The sequence below is a fragment of the Dasypus novemcinctus genome, chromosome 27 (genome assembly GCF_030445035.2).
Source record: "Dasypus novemcinctus isolate mDasNov1 chromosome 27, mDasNov1.1.hap2, whole genome shotgun sequence".
In the NCBI taxonomy this organism is placed as follows: domain Eukaryota; kingdom Metazoa; phylum Chordata; class Mammalia; order Cingulata; family Dasypodidae; genus Dasypus; species Dasypus novemcinctus.
This window is the reverse complement of record NC_080699.1, coordinates 52,182,851-52,199,908: the sequence shown is the minus strand read 5'-3', so window position 1 is coordinate 52,199,908 and position 17,058 is coordinate 52,182,851. Positions and strand designations below refer to the sequence as shown.

Here is a 17,058-nt window from a genome sequence, read left to right as displayed (position 1 = left end):
TAGTGGTTGCCATAAAAGGAATTTCTAGGTATTTGCAGTAGATGCCTCTTGTAACTATGGCTTTCTCAAAACTATAATCCTAGCAGAGGACATCAGATAATGTGTAGTCGTTAGCAAGATCATCATAGGCAAACATATATCCGTTCCAAGGCTAAAAGTGACCTTAACTGTATTTATTCTCAAAAGGGAAAGGAAATGTCAGATGTTTATTAGGTTATATAATGCTTCTTTTTTTTTTTCTTCTTTTTTCTTTTTTCATTTTTTTGGTCCTTCATTTCCTGCTGTGTTGAGTATTTTGCTTCAACAGTATTGCCACTTTCTTAAAATTGTCTAAAACATGATTTGGCGTCCTTGTCAAATCTGCAGGCTTCCATTTTCACAGCAGCACTGTACCATGCACCTGGTTTCTATATAGTAACTGTGTGCAACTTCTAATTATTGGACTGTGCCCTGTTTTTTGTTTTCAAAGCAATTTCTAATTCTGGTGATTGTGTGATGTAAAGAGGTGCTATGATGGTCATGCAATTAATACTTAACATTGAATCAATAAAAAAATTTTTTTTTGTAAATAGCTGTGGCACACAATCTAATTTAATCTGTCTGGTCAGTTTATTTGAACAACCTAGTTCAGCATTATTTAACAAGGAACCTAAGATGGGGATTGAGATCTTGGTGTTCTGTACAGGTTGAAGTAGTACCCTGATGCATTTCAGAGTGTTTGGAGCATAAAATAAAAGGGATTTGCAAGGTCCCTTCAGGCACTGGGGCAGGAAAGCATGAAACTTGCCCACCTTGGGAATTCCTGCTATTCTGTCAAGCAGTAGGGGCTCCCAGTTTACTAAAACTATAATCAGAGAACTTTGCAAGGCCTAAATCTAAGAATTGAAAACAGGGAGACCTGTGAAAAGAAACCCAAGGAAACTCATTTTTATAATGAAGCCTAATTAGAGTTAAACCTAAGAGTCACTCTCTGGATGTTACTACACCAAACAAAATGAAAAAAAACACAACACATTATGCTAAGTGAAAGAAATCAAACACAAAGTACTATATATTACATGATTCCATGTGTAAAAAATGTCACTATAAATCAATTTATAATGATGACATTAGATTAGTGGTTATATAGGGCTTGGGAAGGACTGCTAAAGAGTACAGAGTTCTTTTTGGAATAATGAAATTGTTCTAAAATTTTTTGTTGTGATAAATGCACAACATTGTGATTATACTAAAAACTATTGATCATATATACTTTGGATAGATCCTATGATATATGAATTTATCTCAATAAAACTACTTAATAAATAAATAAGTAACTGGGCAAGTATAGCCAGAAATAGTGGCTGTGTACAGCAGGGGAAGTAGCGAGAGATCGAGGTGGTGAAGAATTTTCTTGTTAGTTTTTTTCTTTATTATCAAATTAATGAAGATGCTCTGATGATGATTGAGCTGATGAATGTACAACTATGTGATTATGTCAAATACCACTAATTATACATTTTGGATGATTTGTATGCTTTATTAATATGTATCAATAAAATTGAGGTATAGGGAGTAGGGCATATGGGAATCCCCTTTATTTTTTAATGTATATTTATGTAATCTAAGTATATTTTTAAAAATAAAAATATATATATTTAAAAAATTAAAATTGATTTGTTAATTTTTTATTAAGTCACTCTCTGGAAGCCTCCTTGTTGCTCAGATGTGGTCTCTCTCTAAGCCAAACTCTGCAAATAAGCTCACTACCTCTCCCCAAAATGGGACATGACTCCCAGGACAAAATCTCCCTGGCACCATGGGGAATGACTCCCAGGGGGGTAAGTCTCTCCCTGGCACTATGGGATTCTTGATCAAAAGGGGGAAAAGAAGTAAAACAAAATAAAATTTCAATGGCTTGATTTCAAATAGGATTGGGAGATCATTAGGGGCGTTACTCTTAGGCAGGTTTCAATAAGATTGCAGAGTCCCAAGCAACAGTGTTCCTGAAAACCTTAAGGACTCCTCTGGGCCCTGTCTAAAAAAATTATTTCCCCGATGTAATATAGTTATTTAAAACTATAAATTTCAATTTCCTTATTAAGTTTTTTTTTCCAGAGACTATAAAGCCTCTGGCTTGTTCCTTTGCCAGTTAAGCACTAACACCTAAGGTACCAGTCTCCCCAAGGATGGCAGCCAATTTCATTCCTCTATCCCATAATGCCAACACCCCTTCTTTTTTTCTTAAAGATTTATTTTATTTATTTCTCTCCCCTTGCCCCCCCCCCCATTGTCTGCTCTCTGTGTCCATTTGCTGTTTGCTCTTCTGCATCTGCTTGCATTGTCAGGCTGCACTGGGAAACTGTCTCTCTTCTTTGATGAGTCATCTTGCTGCATCGGCTCTCCATGTGTGTGGTGCCAGTCCAGTCCTGGGCAGTCTGTGCTTTTTTCACATGGGGCAGCTCTCCTTGCAGGGTGCACTCCTTGCACGTGGGGTTCCCCTATGTGGGTGTGCCCCTGCATGGCACCATATTCCTTACGTGCAGCAGCACTGTGCATGGGCCAGCTCACCACATGGGCCAGGAGGCCCTGGGTATCAAATCCTGGACCTCCTTTCTGGTAGGTGGATGCTCTGTGAGTTGAACCATGTCTGTTTCCCCCAACACCCCTTCTGAGCATAAAGAAGTTAGAGCACTGTCAAGATTGAGGCAATAAGCAAAAGGGAGGAAATGTAACTGAGAGTCAAGAATTAAAAAATGATTATGATTACTGAGTCATTATATAGTTGCTTTTGCTTACTTTATAGTATATTATAGAAGAGCCAGAAATCAATACCTAAAATTACTGAAACTCACGAGACTAATCCTAACCCTTGTTGATACTTACTATTGTAAGAGTAACCACTCCAACTTCCCTTGTTTGAATCCATCAAAACCCTAAACTCCTTAGATTTGGGTAGACAGATTTTAGGCAGATGGGCATTCTGATGTTTTCGCTTTGCCACTTGGCAAAAAACTCTCTCTTTGAAACCCCAATGTCTCCTGAATTTGTCACTAGAGTGCATTGGGCAGAGAACCCTCGGCTTTTGCTCAGTAACAGGCTTCTACTGGGTTAATCTGGTAAACTAATTGCAATGATGACATGATGCCGCAATAGTAGGTGCCAGGGGCTTAATGGATACATGGAGATGTATTTTAATTGGGGCCTGCAGTGCCCTAAGGAAAATGCATGACTAACCGTGGAATTTGGAGCACCATGGCAGGTCAGTGGGGGTGAGGGGCCCTTAAATTAGTGTAGAGAATAAAGAGAGTCCCTTACCTGTGGATGGGGCTTTAAAGTTTTCTAACATAAAGCTCATCTCATAGGCATTCACTTATTTAATTTCAGAATAACCCTATGGGAGAGGTGAGTCTCATTTTATTTTTTATTTTTTTAACTTAAAATTTATTTTTGTTTTTAAAGAACTTTAGATTATATAAATGTTACATAAAAAATATAAGGGATTCCCTTATGCCCCACGCAACCTCCCATACTTTCCCACATCATCAACTTTCTTCATTAGTGTGGTACAGTTGTTACGATAGATGAACACATATTGAAGCTTTGCTACTAACCATGGACTATAGTTTACATTATCGTTTACACTCTGCCCCACACAATTTTACAGGTTATGACAAAATGTATACTGGCCTGTATCCGTCATTGCAATGTCATTGCAGTTTCAAGCAGGACAATTCCAGTGTTCCAAAAATGTCCCCATGTTACACCTATTCTTTCCTCTCCCTCCCCTCAGAAGCTCTGGTGGCCACTGCCTGTATATCAATAATAAGTTAACTTTATTTTAAAAGAAATTTTATATTATAGAAAAGTTACATAAAAAATATAGGGGATTCCCATATACCCACCCCCTCCCCCTCTCACATTTTCCCCTATTAATAACATTTTACACGAGTGTGGAACATTTGTTACAATGGATGAACATGTATTGAAACTTTGCCACTAACTGTAGTCTATAGTTTACATTATGGTTTACACTTTGCACTGTATGATTTTACAGGTTTTGACAAAATATATAAGGGCCTGTATCTGTCACTGCAAAATCATGCAGCACAATTTCAACGTCCTAAAAATGCACTATGTTCCACCTATTCTTCCTCTCCCTCCCCTCAGCACCTCTGGTGTCCACTGTCTTTATATCAGTGTTACAAGTTCTTCCATTGCTAGGATAATAATAAGTCCACTTTGGTCCATGGTTGCATTGCCCCCTTGTGTTTGTTCATTCCTCAACCATGAGGATTTGGGAATGGTGATGCTGCTCTGCTTCAGATTGAGAGGAGGCTTAGATCTTATGGGGCGGAGGGAAGGAACAGTTTTCCTTGCAGTTGTAAATACTCTTTACTTTTTGGAATAGAGATTTCCCACTGTCATCATTTAGTTAGTTGTCCTGGACAAGTCTGATGAACTGGAAAGTAGATGTTGGCTACAAATCTGCCAAGATTCAGGGCTTAACCAGCATGTTAACAGACCAAAGATTAAGTCTCTAGAACTTGTATTTAATGGGTATAGTGCTAATTATAGTTTCAAATAAAAGGGGTAGAAGACTCGTGTATAGGGAAATTATAAATGAGCCTAACTCTGTTACAGTGGGGAAATAGGTTATCATATATTCCAAGGCAAGGCCCACGATGGGTACTGATTTCATGGGGTTGTGTGCCTTGCCTGTAGTGTCTGGATGTCTCTAGATCCCTCTGGAGCACCCCTCTTTGTGTTTTTATTTAAAGATTTATTTATTTCTCTCCTCCCCACCCCCACCCCCACTGTCTGTGTCCATTCTCTGTATGTTCTTCTGTGTCTGCTTGTATTTTCATTAGGCGGCTCTGGGAACTGACCCTGGGACCTTGCAGAGTGAGAGAGAGATGATCATTCTCTTGTGCCACCTCAGCTCCCTTTCCTGCTTATGTCTCTTATTGTCTCTCCTCTGTGGCTCTTGTTGCATCATCTTGCTGTGCCAGCTCTCTGAATAGGACAGTTCTCCTGCTTGGGATGGCACTCCTGCACTGGGGTCACTCCTGCACCAGGCAGCATTCCCACATGGGGCAGCACTCCCACATGAGCTTGCACTTGTGTGGGCCAGTCACCACATGGGTCAGCTTGCCTTCACCAGGAGGCCCTGGGCATCGAACCCTGGACCTCCTACATGGTAAACAGCTGCCCAATTGCTTGAGCCACGTCTGTTTCCCTGGAGCACCCCTCTTTGACACTTTATTGTAGCAGTTAGTGAGATCCTCCTGGGTTATGCATAAGCATCACCTCTGGAATGACTTCTCAACCCACTTTGAAATCTCTTATTTAATTTTTTATTTAATTTTCTTTAATTTTTTCCCCTTTTGGTTCAAGGTCTTTTTCTAAATGCATTGCTGGTTAGTGCTAGGTAATAATCCCTTGGTGCCAGGGAGGCTCTTCCCCAGGAGTCATATCCCATGCCAGGGAGATGGCAGTGAGTGTGTAGTGAATTTACTTGCATGGTTTGGCTTTGAGAGAGGCCACATTTGCATAATAGGAGGTTTTCAGGTGGTAACCTTTTTGTTTTTCTTTTATTAATTAATTTTTTTTTTTAGGTACCTGGACCAGGGATTGAACTAGAGACCTCATATGAAGCCGGCCCTCAACTGCTAAGCCCCATTGGGCTTAGCTGTTGGTTTTTACCTTTCTTTGCTGAGTTGGTTTTTACATTTCTTTGCTCACTGTTTGTTATTGTTTGTAGGAAGCACTGGGAACAGAATTTGGGATCTCCCATGTAGTAAACAGGTACTCAACTGCTTGAGTCACATCTGCTCCCAGGAGGTAAACTCTTAGGCAATGGGTATTATTAGGTTAGGTTTCAATTTTACAAAAATAAGGTTCATAAGTACAAGCATTAATATTGCGGTCTTGGCGTATTGGTCTGTTTTCTCTTATTAAGCACTGCCTATGTACTCTAGATTCTTGCCACTCTATTAGAAAACATAGCAAGAGCCCCCAGGATGGGAATTTAATATTTTCTTAGTTGCCGTGTGGGTCTCCATCCACTGAGATAATACCCTATGACTACACGAACACATTCATATTCCATAGAGGCATGCCCCATGTGCACCCTTCTCAACACCTACCCCACCACTGCCATCCTGCACCAGTGATCCTCCCCCTGCCATAGTTGTTAAAAGAACACTCAAAATTGTACTCACAACCACAGTCCTCAACCTCCCCAAAGTTCACCTGTTCCTTCCTCTAGCCCTGCCCCCAGCTCTATGGATAGTCCAACCCAACCCCTAACCTTGCTCACACTCACACTCCAGCATCACTGTACCATTCACATCACTCTACCACCATCACACCATCCACTACCAAACCTCCCCCATCCACCTTATCATATATTTTACCCAGACTGAGCATTGGCTCACCACTCACTACTCATTTTCTCTCTCCTGGTAAACTATCTTCCATATCTACCTCTGTGAGTCTGCTCAGTATCCATAGTTTGTATCAGTGAGATCATGCAATATTTGTCCTTTAGTGCCTGGTTTCACTCAACATAAGATCTTATTGATTTAACCATGTTGTCACATGTGTCAATTCTTCATTCCTTCTTAGAGGTGAGTAATATTCCATCATATGTATATACTGCATTTTATTTTTTCATTCATCCATTGAAGGATACTTGGTTTGCTTCCAACTTTAGGCAATTATAAATAATGCTGCAATGAACATTGGTGTGCATATATCTGTTCACATCCCTGCTGTCAATTCTTCTGGGTATATTCCTAGTTGTGGGATTGCCAGATAATAGGGCAATTCTGTACTTAGTTTCCTGAGGAACTGCCAAGCTGTCCTCCACAGTAGCTGCACCATTCTACATTCCCATGAGCTGTGGATGAGTTTCTATTCTTCCACATCCTCTCCACACTTGTAGTATTCTGGGTTTTTTTAATAGCAGCCAGTCTAGGGGGTGTAAGATGTTATTTCATTGTAGTTTTGATTTTCTAACATGTAGTGATGTTGAACATATTTTCATGTTCTTTTTAGCCATTTGTATTTCCTCTTTGAAAAAGTGTCTATTCAATTCTCTTGTCCATTTTTAAAAATGGATTTTCTTTTTATTTTCAAGATGTAAGTTTTCTTTATATAAGCTGGAGATTAGGCCTTTATCAGGTAGGTAGTTTCCAAATATTTTCTGCCCTTGAGTAGGCTGCCTTTTTACTTTCTTGAAAAACTCCTTTGAAGAAGAAAAGCTTTTTAATTTTGAGGAGGTCCCATTTTTTTGCTTTTTTCTTTGCTTGTGCTTTGGGTGTAAAGTTTATGAAACCATTTCCTATTACCAGGTCTCATAAATGATTCCCTATGTTATCTTCTAGGAGCTTTATGGTCTCAGTTCTTATATTTAGGTCTTTGATCCATCTTGACTTAATTTTTATATTGGGTGTGAAATGGTGATCCTCTTTCATTCTTTTGGATATGGATATCCAGTTCTCCAAGCCCTACTTTTGAAGAGACTATTCTGTCCCAGTTGAGTTGGATTGGTGGCCTTGTCAAATATTAGTTGGCCAAATATGCATGGGTTTATATCTGAGCTCTTAATTTAGTTCCTTTGATCAGAATGTCTATCCTTGTGTCAATACCATGCAGTTTTATCCACTGTAGCTTGGTAGTATGATTTAAAGTCAGGTAGCGTGATTCCTCCAGTTTTGTTTTTCCTTTTCAAAATGTTTTTGGCTATTGGGGGCCCTTTACCCTTCCAAATATACTTGATAATTGGCTTTTTCAGTTCAGTAAAAAATGTTGTTAGAACCTTTATTGGGATTGTATTGAATCTGTCAATTTGGGTAGGATAAACATCTTAATGATATTTAGTCTTCCAACCCATGACATGGAATATTCTTCCATTTATTTAGGTCTTCTTTGATTTCCTTTAGCAATGTCATCTAAAATCCTTTACATCCTTAGTTAAGGCTATTCTTAGCTATTAGATATTTGAGTCTTTTAGTTGCTAGTATAAATAGAATTTTTTCTTGATTTCTTCCTCAGATTGGTCATTATTAGTGTACAGAAATGCTACTGATTTTTGCATGTTGATCCCATATCCTGCCACTTTACTGAACTGTTTTATCAGCTCTAGAAGCTTTGTTGTAGATTTTTCTGGACTTTCTACATATAGGATCATGTCATTTGCAAATAGTGAAATTTTTACTTCTTCCTTTCCAATTTGGCTGCCTTTTATTTCTTTTTCTTGCCTGAGTGCTCGAGCAAGTACTTTGAGCACAATGTTAAATAAGAGCGGTGACAGTGGGCATCCTTGTCTTGTTCCAGATCTTAGAGGGAAAGCCTTTAGCCTTTCCCATTGAGTATGGTGTTAGCTGTGGGTTCTTCATATATGCCTTTTTTTTTCCTTTTTTTTTTATTGACTTTGTAATAATATTACATTAAAAATATATATGTGAGGTCCCACTCAGCCCCACCCCCCACCCCCCTCTCCCCCCCCCAACAACACTCATTCCCATCATCATGACACATCCATTGGATTTGGTAAGTACATCTTTGGGTACCTCTGCACCTCATAGTCAATGGTCCACATCATGGCCCATACTCTCCTCCATTCCATCCAGTGGGCCCTGTGAGGATTTACAATGTCCGGTGATTACCTCTGAAGCACCATCCAGGACAGCTCCATGTCCCAAAGACGCCTCCACCTCTCATCTCTTCCTGCCTTTCCCCATACCCATCGTCCACCATGTCCACTTTTCCCAATCCAATGCCACCTCTTCTATGTGGACATTGGATTGGTTGTGTCCATTGCACCTCTATGTCAAGAGGAGGCTCAGATTCCACATGGATGCTGGATGCAATCCTCCCATTTTCAGTTGTAATCACTCTAGGCTCCATGGTGTGGTGGTTGGCCTTCTTCAACTCCATCTTAGCTGAGTGTGGTAAGTCCAATAGATCAGATTGTAGGTGCTGGAGTCTGTTGAGGCTCAGGACCTGGCTATCACATTGTCAGTCCAGAGATTCAAATCCCCTAAATATATCTTAAACCCCAACATTAACTGCACCTCCAGCACATTAGCATGAAAGTCTTATGAAGGGAGATCCCATCTGAGTCCAGATTCATCACACATAAACACCATTTCCAAAGAGGGGCCATCTGCCCTGGTAGTTAACCCCATCGGCCATGACCATAACTCCCATGGGTCTCTTTAGCCCTCACAGGAACCAATATCTGGGGGTTTTATCGTCTTGAGGAAGTTTCCTTGTAATCCTATCTTTTGAAGTGTTCTTATCAAGACAGGATGCTGGACTTTGTAAAAAAATATGGAAGACTTCATGAATTTGTGTATCATCCTTGCACAGGGACCACACTTATCATTCCAATTTTAGTAGGTGTGCTGCTGAAGCAATGCTGAGTTTCATTTTAGGCTTTCACTCATTCATATATTCATTTATTCACTCAATCATTCAGTGCCAGGCCCTGTGCCCCATACTAGCTACCCCAAGATGGAAACACAAGCTCCCCAGTCCTTTTACAGGGAGGCAGTGTGTTCATACATTATGTACAAGACAATGGCCAAACAGGAGGAAACAGGAGGAAACTGAGGCTCAGAGACGTAGTGAGTGCCCTGTTGGGAACTTTACCTGCCCCAGCCTCTGACTCCTGGTCTGTTGCTCTTTCTTCTATACCAGCGCTGACCAGTGGGTTCTGCTGCTCTCCAGTTTCTAGGGAAGTTCATTGGTGTTCAGAGAGAAAAAGGACTTCACATCAAAGTGGTTTGGAGAGGGAAGCGGATGTGGCTCAAGCAGTTGGGCCCCCACCTCCATATGGGAGTTCCTGGGCTTAGTTCCAGGGTCTCCTAAAGATGACAAGCAAGACAGCAAGCTGACACGACAGGGTGGCAGAGTGAGCTGACATGACAAGATGATGCAACAATGACAAAATGAGAGAGACAACAAGGAAACTCAACAAGAGACAGCAAGCAGGAAGGGGAGGGAGCTCAAGCAATTGGGCACCTTCCTCCTACATGGGAGTTCCTGGGTTTGGTTCCCAGTGCCTCCTAAAAAGAAGATGAGCAGACAAAGAAAGCATATAATGAGCAGGGTCCACAAACAAGGTGGGCAGAAATAAATAAATCTTAAAAAAAAAAAAAAGGTTTGGAGAGGAGAGGAAAACAGATGTAGCTCAGCCTGCTTCCCATGGACAAGGTTATGGGTTTAATCCCTGGTACCTCCTAAAAAAATAAAAAGGTTTGGAGAACACTGGGTGAAACAAAACATAAAAGATGTTTTCCATTGCAGGATTTCTCAGAGCCTTTAATATAGTTTGGTGGGGATGCAGTGCATAAGGGGTCATGGATCCTTCTCCAGCAGACTCTTCCAGGGCTGTGTACTGGGGAAACACTGACTCAAAACTTCCCTTAGTGTCCCATTAGTTCTCTTTCCCACAGGCAACTACTTGTCTCATCCACACAAAGGCTTGCTCTGGGCTAAATTCTGTTGAAGACCTTTTCTCTTCCCTGAGAGACTTGAACAGAAGGGGCGGGAGGGGATCGACCAAGCACAGCTCTTCCTGTTCCGAATCTCAGCTTCATCTCATAACTGCCAAGAAAGGCTGGGACCTGGACACAGCAAGGGAGCCCTCAGAAGGAGAGTTTTGCAGAGAGGTCCGCTCCTATCCCAGCCTCACCAAGCCTGGCCCAAGGCCCGAGTCGAGGGTGGGGCCAGGGGGACATTTTTAAAACAAAAACCTGCCCATGAAGCTCCTGCTTAAAGCCCTCCATGGCTCCCCGTACCCACAGGAGAGGGTCCAAAGCCTCAGTCTGGCCCCTGAACCCCTCTCAGCCTCACACCCCACCACTTCCTGCTGTCTGCTCTGACAAAAGTCTGACCCATGTGCAGTTCCCAGTAGACCAGGCTCCTTTCTGTTCCCTCAGTTCTGTGCACTCAGGCCCCGTGCCTAAGCGTCCTTCCCTTCTTCCTCTGGATACTTTTATTCCTCCTTAGAGGTTCAGCCAAGAAGCTTTCCTGTGGAATTCTCCCTACAGCCCCAGGCTGACCTCTCCCCACACTCAAGGAAATGATCTTTTATGTGTCTGTCTCCCCAGCTGGACTGTAAATCCCCGCTCTATCCAGTTGGCCTTGAGCCCCAAAGAAGACCATCCCCACTGTCGTTTTTCACAATAGGCACTCAGGACTGTTCTGGATTCTAGAGGACACAGAGTCCCCAGGGACTGGCTGTGTGACCTTGGCAAGTTCCTGAACCTCTCTCTGCCTCTCTGCCTCATCTGTAGAACAGGGTTACCCTGAGTTGAGAGATAGGAAACTCAGAACAATGTCCAGCACATTCTAAGAAATATGCTTCATGCCCTGACGGTGGCCTCAGGGCCAGGCTCCTGGGACCTCTGGGGAGACCAGGTCCCAGTCCAGCTCTGACATTGCCTGACTGGCTTTGGGCAAGAGGCTGGTCCTGCCTCAGTGTTCTCAACTGTAGAATGAGTCTGTTGGATGGTAGATCCCTAACGGGCTCTCTTGGCTCTAGTAAGAACTGACTCAGAAACTCTCATATTAGAAAGGTTCCTATGGGCTCCCTGAAGCCTGGAACCTGGGATACTGACCCCCAGATACCCACCCTTTCTCCCCTCTTCATCTCTTAATGGTGATCCTCCAGTACTGAAGAGTTAGAGTTGGAGGAATTCTTCAAGATTGGCCTCATGCCTCTCCTTCTTAGCACAGGCTGTTCCCTCAGGAGGAAATGCTTTTCCCTCCACCTCTCTCTACCACTTGACTATGCAATCTCCAGATTGGCTCAGGCCTTCTCTTCTAGATGAAACCTTCTCCAAAGCCTCCCACCCACGGCCTGGCAGAGTTAGCTCTGACGTGGCACTTGTCACACTGTTCTGTGCCCATCACACCAGGTTCCCAGACAAGCAGGGCCTTATTCATTTCTCTATTTCTGGTGTCTAACCTGACCCCATGCCCATGTGGGGTCGGCACATGTGTGTCGGCATGAAGGCATGCTCCAGCCACACACCCGCGGTTTCCAGATTCGGGGACCAAGCTCCCAGAATAGATTGATTTGCTCACGGCCACTCGAGGCCTCTAGTGGGGAAGGCAATGACTCCGGTTCAGCCACTTGCTGGGGACTCCAGGGCTCTGAGCCTCAGTTACTTTCTTTTTTGGTTATTGTTTAAACATTTTTTATTGTGGTAACATATATAGCAGATAATTTAGCATTTTATCTACTCTTGTGTGTACAATTCAGTGGCATTAATTACATTTACATTTGTCCTACCATCACCACCATCCATTTCCAGAACTTTTCCATCATCCCGAGTCCTGCCCCATGTAGCCATAACGCCCCACTTCCCTCTCCACAGCCCCTAGGAACCTTTACTCTACTTTGTCTATGGATTTGCATATTCTAGTTATTTCATTTAAATGGAATCATATGCTACCTCTCCTTTTGTGTCTAGCCCATTTTACTCAAAAAAGCTCATCCATGTTATAGCATGCCTCAGAACTTTATTCCTTTTAATGGCTGAATAATATTCCATTGTGTGGATATACCACATTTTGTTTATTCATCTGTTGATAGACACTTGAGTTGCTTTCACCTGTTGCCTCTTGTGAATAGTGCCATGATGAACATTGGGGTAGAAATATCTGTTTGAGTCCTCGGTTTCAATTATTTTGGGTTTATACCTACGAATGGGACTGCTAGGTCATATAATTCTTAGACACCTTTCTGAGGAACTGCCAGTTACTTTCCTCAGTGGTGAGGCTCAATTTCTCAATCTGTAAACATGAGAAAATGGGAGTGGTTGTAGCTCAGTGGTTGAGCATCTCCTTTACACGTGTATGAGGTCCTGGGTTCAATCCCTGGTACCACCTAAAAAAAGAACATTATGGGGAGTGGGTGTAGCTCAGTGGTTGAGCTCCTGCTTCACATGGATAAAGTCCTCTGTTCAATCCCCTGTAACACCTAAAAAAAGAATATTTTGGGGAGTGGTTGTTGCTCAGTGGTTGAATGCCTGCTTCCCAAATATGAGGTTCCAGGTTCAATCCCCATTACTGGGGAGGTCTGCGGTTCAAACCCCAGGCCTCCTTGACCCGTGTGGAGCTGGCCATGCGCAGTGCTGATGCGTGCAAGGAGTGCCGTGCCACACAAGGGTGTCCCCCGCGTGGGGGAGCCCCACGCGCAAGGAGTGTGCCCGTGAGGAAAGCCACCCAGCGTGAAAAAGAAAAGAGCAGCCTGCCCAAGGAATGGCGCCGCCCACACTTCCTGTGCCACTGACGATGACAGAAGCGGACAAAGAAACAAGACGCAGCAAATAGACACCAAGAACAGACAACCAGGGGAGGGGGGGAAATTAAATAAATAAATAAATCTTTAAAAAAAAAAAAGAAGCTTTTGCACATCGGTGTTCTGCAGGTTGGGATAGCACATGAGATTTTCCTTTAATAAGGGGGAGAGGTTCTTTTGCTAAAATCAAAATTAAAATGCCAGTGAAAGCGTGAAAAGCACTGATGTTCACATTCAAATCTTCCTCACTTTACAAAGGAAAGCTCTGAGGCCCTGAGAGGAGGAGAGGGTGGGCAGAGGCACCCCCAGGATGGGGGTAGACCACCAGGTGTGGGGGTCTCCCCATGCTGTGCCATGACACCCACTTGCCCAGGACGCCCTCAACCCTGACCACATCCCACCAGGCCCTGAGTGGGCTCCCGAGTGACATCCTCCAGCTTGGACGAGAGGGCCCGGCGTGGGTTCTGGGGCCTGGGGAGTGGCCTGTGCTCTCCAGGCCCTTTCCTCCTGCTCCCTGGACGTGGCTGCCTTCTGCGTGGAGGAGCTGGGGAGCAGGGGCCCGGCGGGCCTTGTCTGCAGAAGGGGTGGTCCGAGGGGCTGGCTGGCTGCCCGGGGTAGCAGCTCTGCTCAGGCCGCAGGGGCAGGCTGCCTGGGCACCATGGCTGGTCCGTCAGTGCCACCGAGCGGTGTCTCCGCCTCACTCCCCTGAGACCCTGCTCCTGGGGACCAGAGATGAGCCAGCCAGGTGCCTCCAGGAGTTGCTGTCTGTGGGAAGACGGTGTCAGATGGAGACTCACATGAGCGCCGCACTCTTCAGGGAAGAAGGGGGTTGTGAACGTGATGGGGCAGGTGGGCCTCCAGGAGGAGGGGGTGATACGTCATTGGGACATAAGAGGACAGATTAAGCCAGGCAGGGGGTGGGGGAAGAATGGTGCAAGGAGAGGGACCACTGAGGCAGCTGTGACATTCCACGAGGTGATGCGTATAAGACTCCTGGCATGGCACAGGCCACGAGGGGCTCCAAAAATGACAGTGGTTCTTTTTCTTTTTAAGATTTATTATTTATTTCTTTACTCCACAACCTCCCACCCCCTGGGTTGTTTGCACTTTCTGTGTCTATTTGTTGTGTGTTCATCTTCTTTTTGGAGGCACTGGAACTGAACCCGGGACCTCCCATGTGGGAGGGAGGCACCTAATTGCTTGAGCTACCTCAGTGCCTGCTTTGTTGTGTCTCTCACTTATTTTCCTCCTTGCATCACTTCACTGCACCAGCCTGTCCTGTCAGCTCGCTCTCTTGCTCGATTTCTTTGGGAGGCATAGGAACTGAACCCGGGCCCTCCTGTGTGGTAGGCAGGAGCCCAGGTGCTTGCTTGAGCCACATCTGCTTCCTGATAATGGTTCTTGTGGTTACACGTGGAGTATGATGGAATCTTACTTAAAAGTCATTAAGGTCTTTTAGGCCAGTTTTCCAACGAGGCCTACTTTGCTTCCCTGGGCACATGGAGCAGGGTCTGGGGACTCTGGTTGTCACAGAGGGGATGGTGGGACCTGCTACTGGCCTCTAGTGGGTAGAGGTCAGGGATGCTCCTAATATGCTACAATGCTCAGGAGAGCCCGCAGCAAGCTATCACCCAGCCACTCGTGCACCAGGGCTCACAGCGGAGTATGCACAGCGCCAAATGCATCCATCGACAGGTGAGTGGACAAAGAAATGTGGCACAGGCACACAATGGGATATTAGGCAGCCATAAAGAGGGTGATGTCCTGACACCTGTGACAACATGGATGAGCCTTGGAGATGTCATGTTGAGTGAAATAAGCCAGACACAGAGGGACAAATATTGTATGGTCCCACTTATGTGAAATATCTAGAATAAGCAAATATATAGAAACAGAGAGCAGGGGAATTGGGGTTATTATTCAATGGTGCAGAGTTGCTGGTTGCAGGATGAAAAAGTTTTGGTAAGGGATGGCGGTGATGGTAGCACACTGAATGTAATCAATGCACTGAATAGTATGCTCAAAATGTTAAAATGGCCAATTTTATATTATATATATGTTATCACAATTTTTAAAAAACAAAGAATTATCTGCTCCAAGGTCAACAGTATCAAGATTGAGGAGTCCTGCTCTAGGTGAACCTCTACCACAGAATTTGCTCCACTCTGAACTGCTTCAGCCAACTGATTGGCCTGCACTTGATCGCCTCCAGTAGCAGGGAGCTCACTACCCCTCAGGTGGCCTTCTCCGTCTCTATCCAGGTCAGTGTATTTGGAATGCTTCTTTCACAATGAGCTGAAATCTCTTCTCTGTTCTATAACTCCCCAGCACTTGTCCTGCTTCTGCCTTGGGACTACCTAGAACTCGCCTAACTCCCCTTCCACATGAGGGGCCTTAAGCTACCTGAGGACATGCTTGTGACTCTCCCCCGCTGCAGGCTGCGCACCCTCCAGGGGCCTGGAAGTTGGAGTTGGGTGGTGGTGTGGCCTCCTGCCTTGGGTCGGGGCTGCTGTGTGAAAAGCACCAGGGTCCTGTCACCCCAGCTCAGCGTCAGGGGCCCAGGCCCAGAGGCACCCGACACCCCCTGTGTGGGGTGCTCTCAGTCACACCACTGCTTTGACCTCAGCTTTGTCTCCTGTCAGATGGGGGTAAAGACAGACATGAAGATGCTTTTAAAGGTGAAAATGCTGCACCAAAGAGCATGGGGGAACCAGCACCAGTCAGTAGAGGGAGGAGCAGACAAAGAAGATGTGGCATAGACATACAATAGAATAGTAGCCTGCCGTGAAAAGGAATGCAGTTCTGATTCACAGAACAGGATGAAGAACCTGGCAGACATTATGCTGAGTGAAATAGGCCAGACACAAAAGGACAAGTATCGTGTGACTTCACTTATAAGAAATGAGCAAATTCCTAGAAACAGAAAGCCTATCAGGGGTTACCAGGGACTGGGAAGGGGGAATGGGGAGTGATTGTTGAATGGGCGCAGAGATTCCACTTGGGGAGATGGGTAAGTGCTGGTGACGGATGCTGGGGATGAGAACACAGTGTTGAGAGGGTAATTAAAGCCACAGGAAAGTGGTAAAAATGGGAATTTTGTGATGTGTATATTTCACTGCAATAAAAATGTGAAAAACAACAGTAGAGGGATTGACCTCATCGTGCCCACATTCGCCCTTCCCTCAGATCTGCTTTGCCACCAAGGGTTTCCACATTGAAGCAATTCTGCACTGATCCTCATTGTCACCTATGACACATTGTCTTCCAATTTGCTGGGAATAGAAAGAGAGAGCAGCAAGCCCGATGCCCATTTTACAGGGGAGCAAACTGAGGCTCCGAGCCCACAGTTAAATCACCACAAGGCCAGAAGCTGAACCCGGATTGTCTGGCTCCAAATTCAGGATGCATAAATGCCAGGGCCTCAGCGACCCAGGGAGGTAGTGGCGGGAAGGGGAGGAAAGTGGCTGTGCTGGGAAGTCTGAGGGCCACGGGGGGGCCAGAGGCCCACAGTTCAGCTGACTTGAAGCTGACTGGTGGGTGGGCGAGGGCACATGGAGCAGGGCGACGGGGCCCACGCCCGGGCACCTGCTTCTCTCACCTGCCTGCTCTTTTGATCGGTGGCTGGTGGGTGCAAAGCTGGTGGGGTGGCCCCTCTTGATGCCACCTTCTCTTCTTCCTTGGAATCTGCCCAGGGAAAGTCACCTGGGTTCCTGTTTCAATTTCTCTCAGGCGCCGATGTTTCCTGGGGTGGTGGG

The 17,058-nt window shown here is 44.7% G+C and overlaps 1 pseudogene; it reads right to left on the bottom strand.

The window, feature by feature from the left end:
• Nucleotides 1-9,315: 9,315 nt before the first annotated feature.
• On the bottom strand, nt 9,316-9,407 carry LOC131276358 (U6 spliceosomal RNA; annotated as a pseudogene).
• Between the last annotated feature and the right edge of the window lie 7,651 nt (nt 9,408-17,058).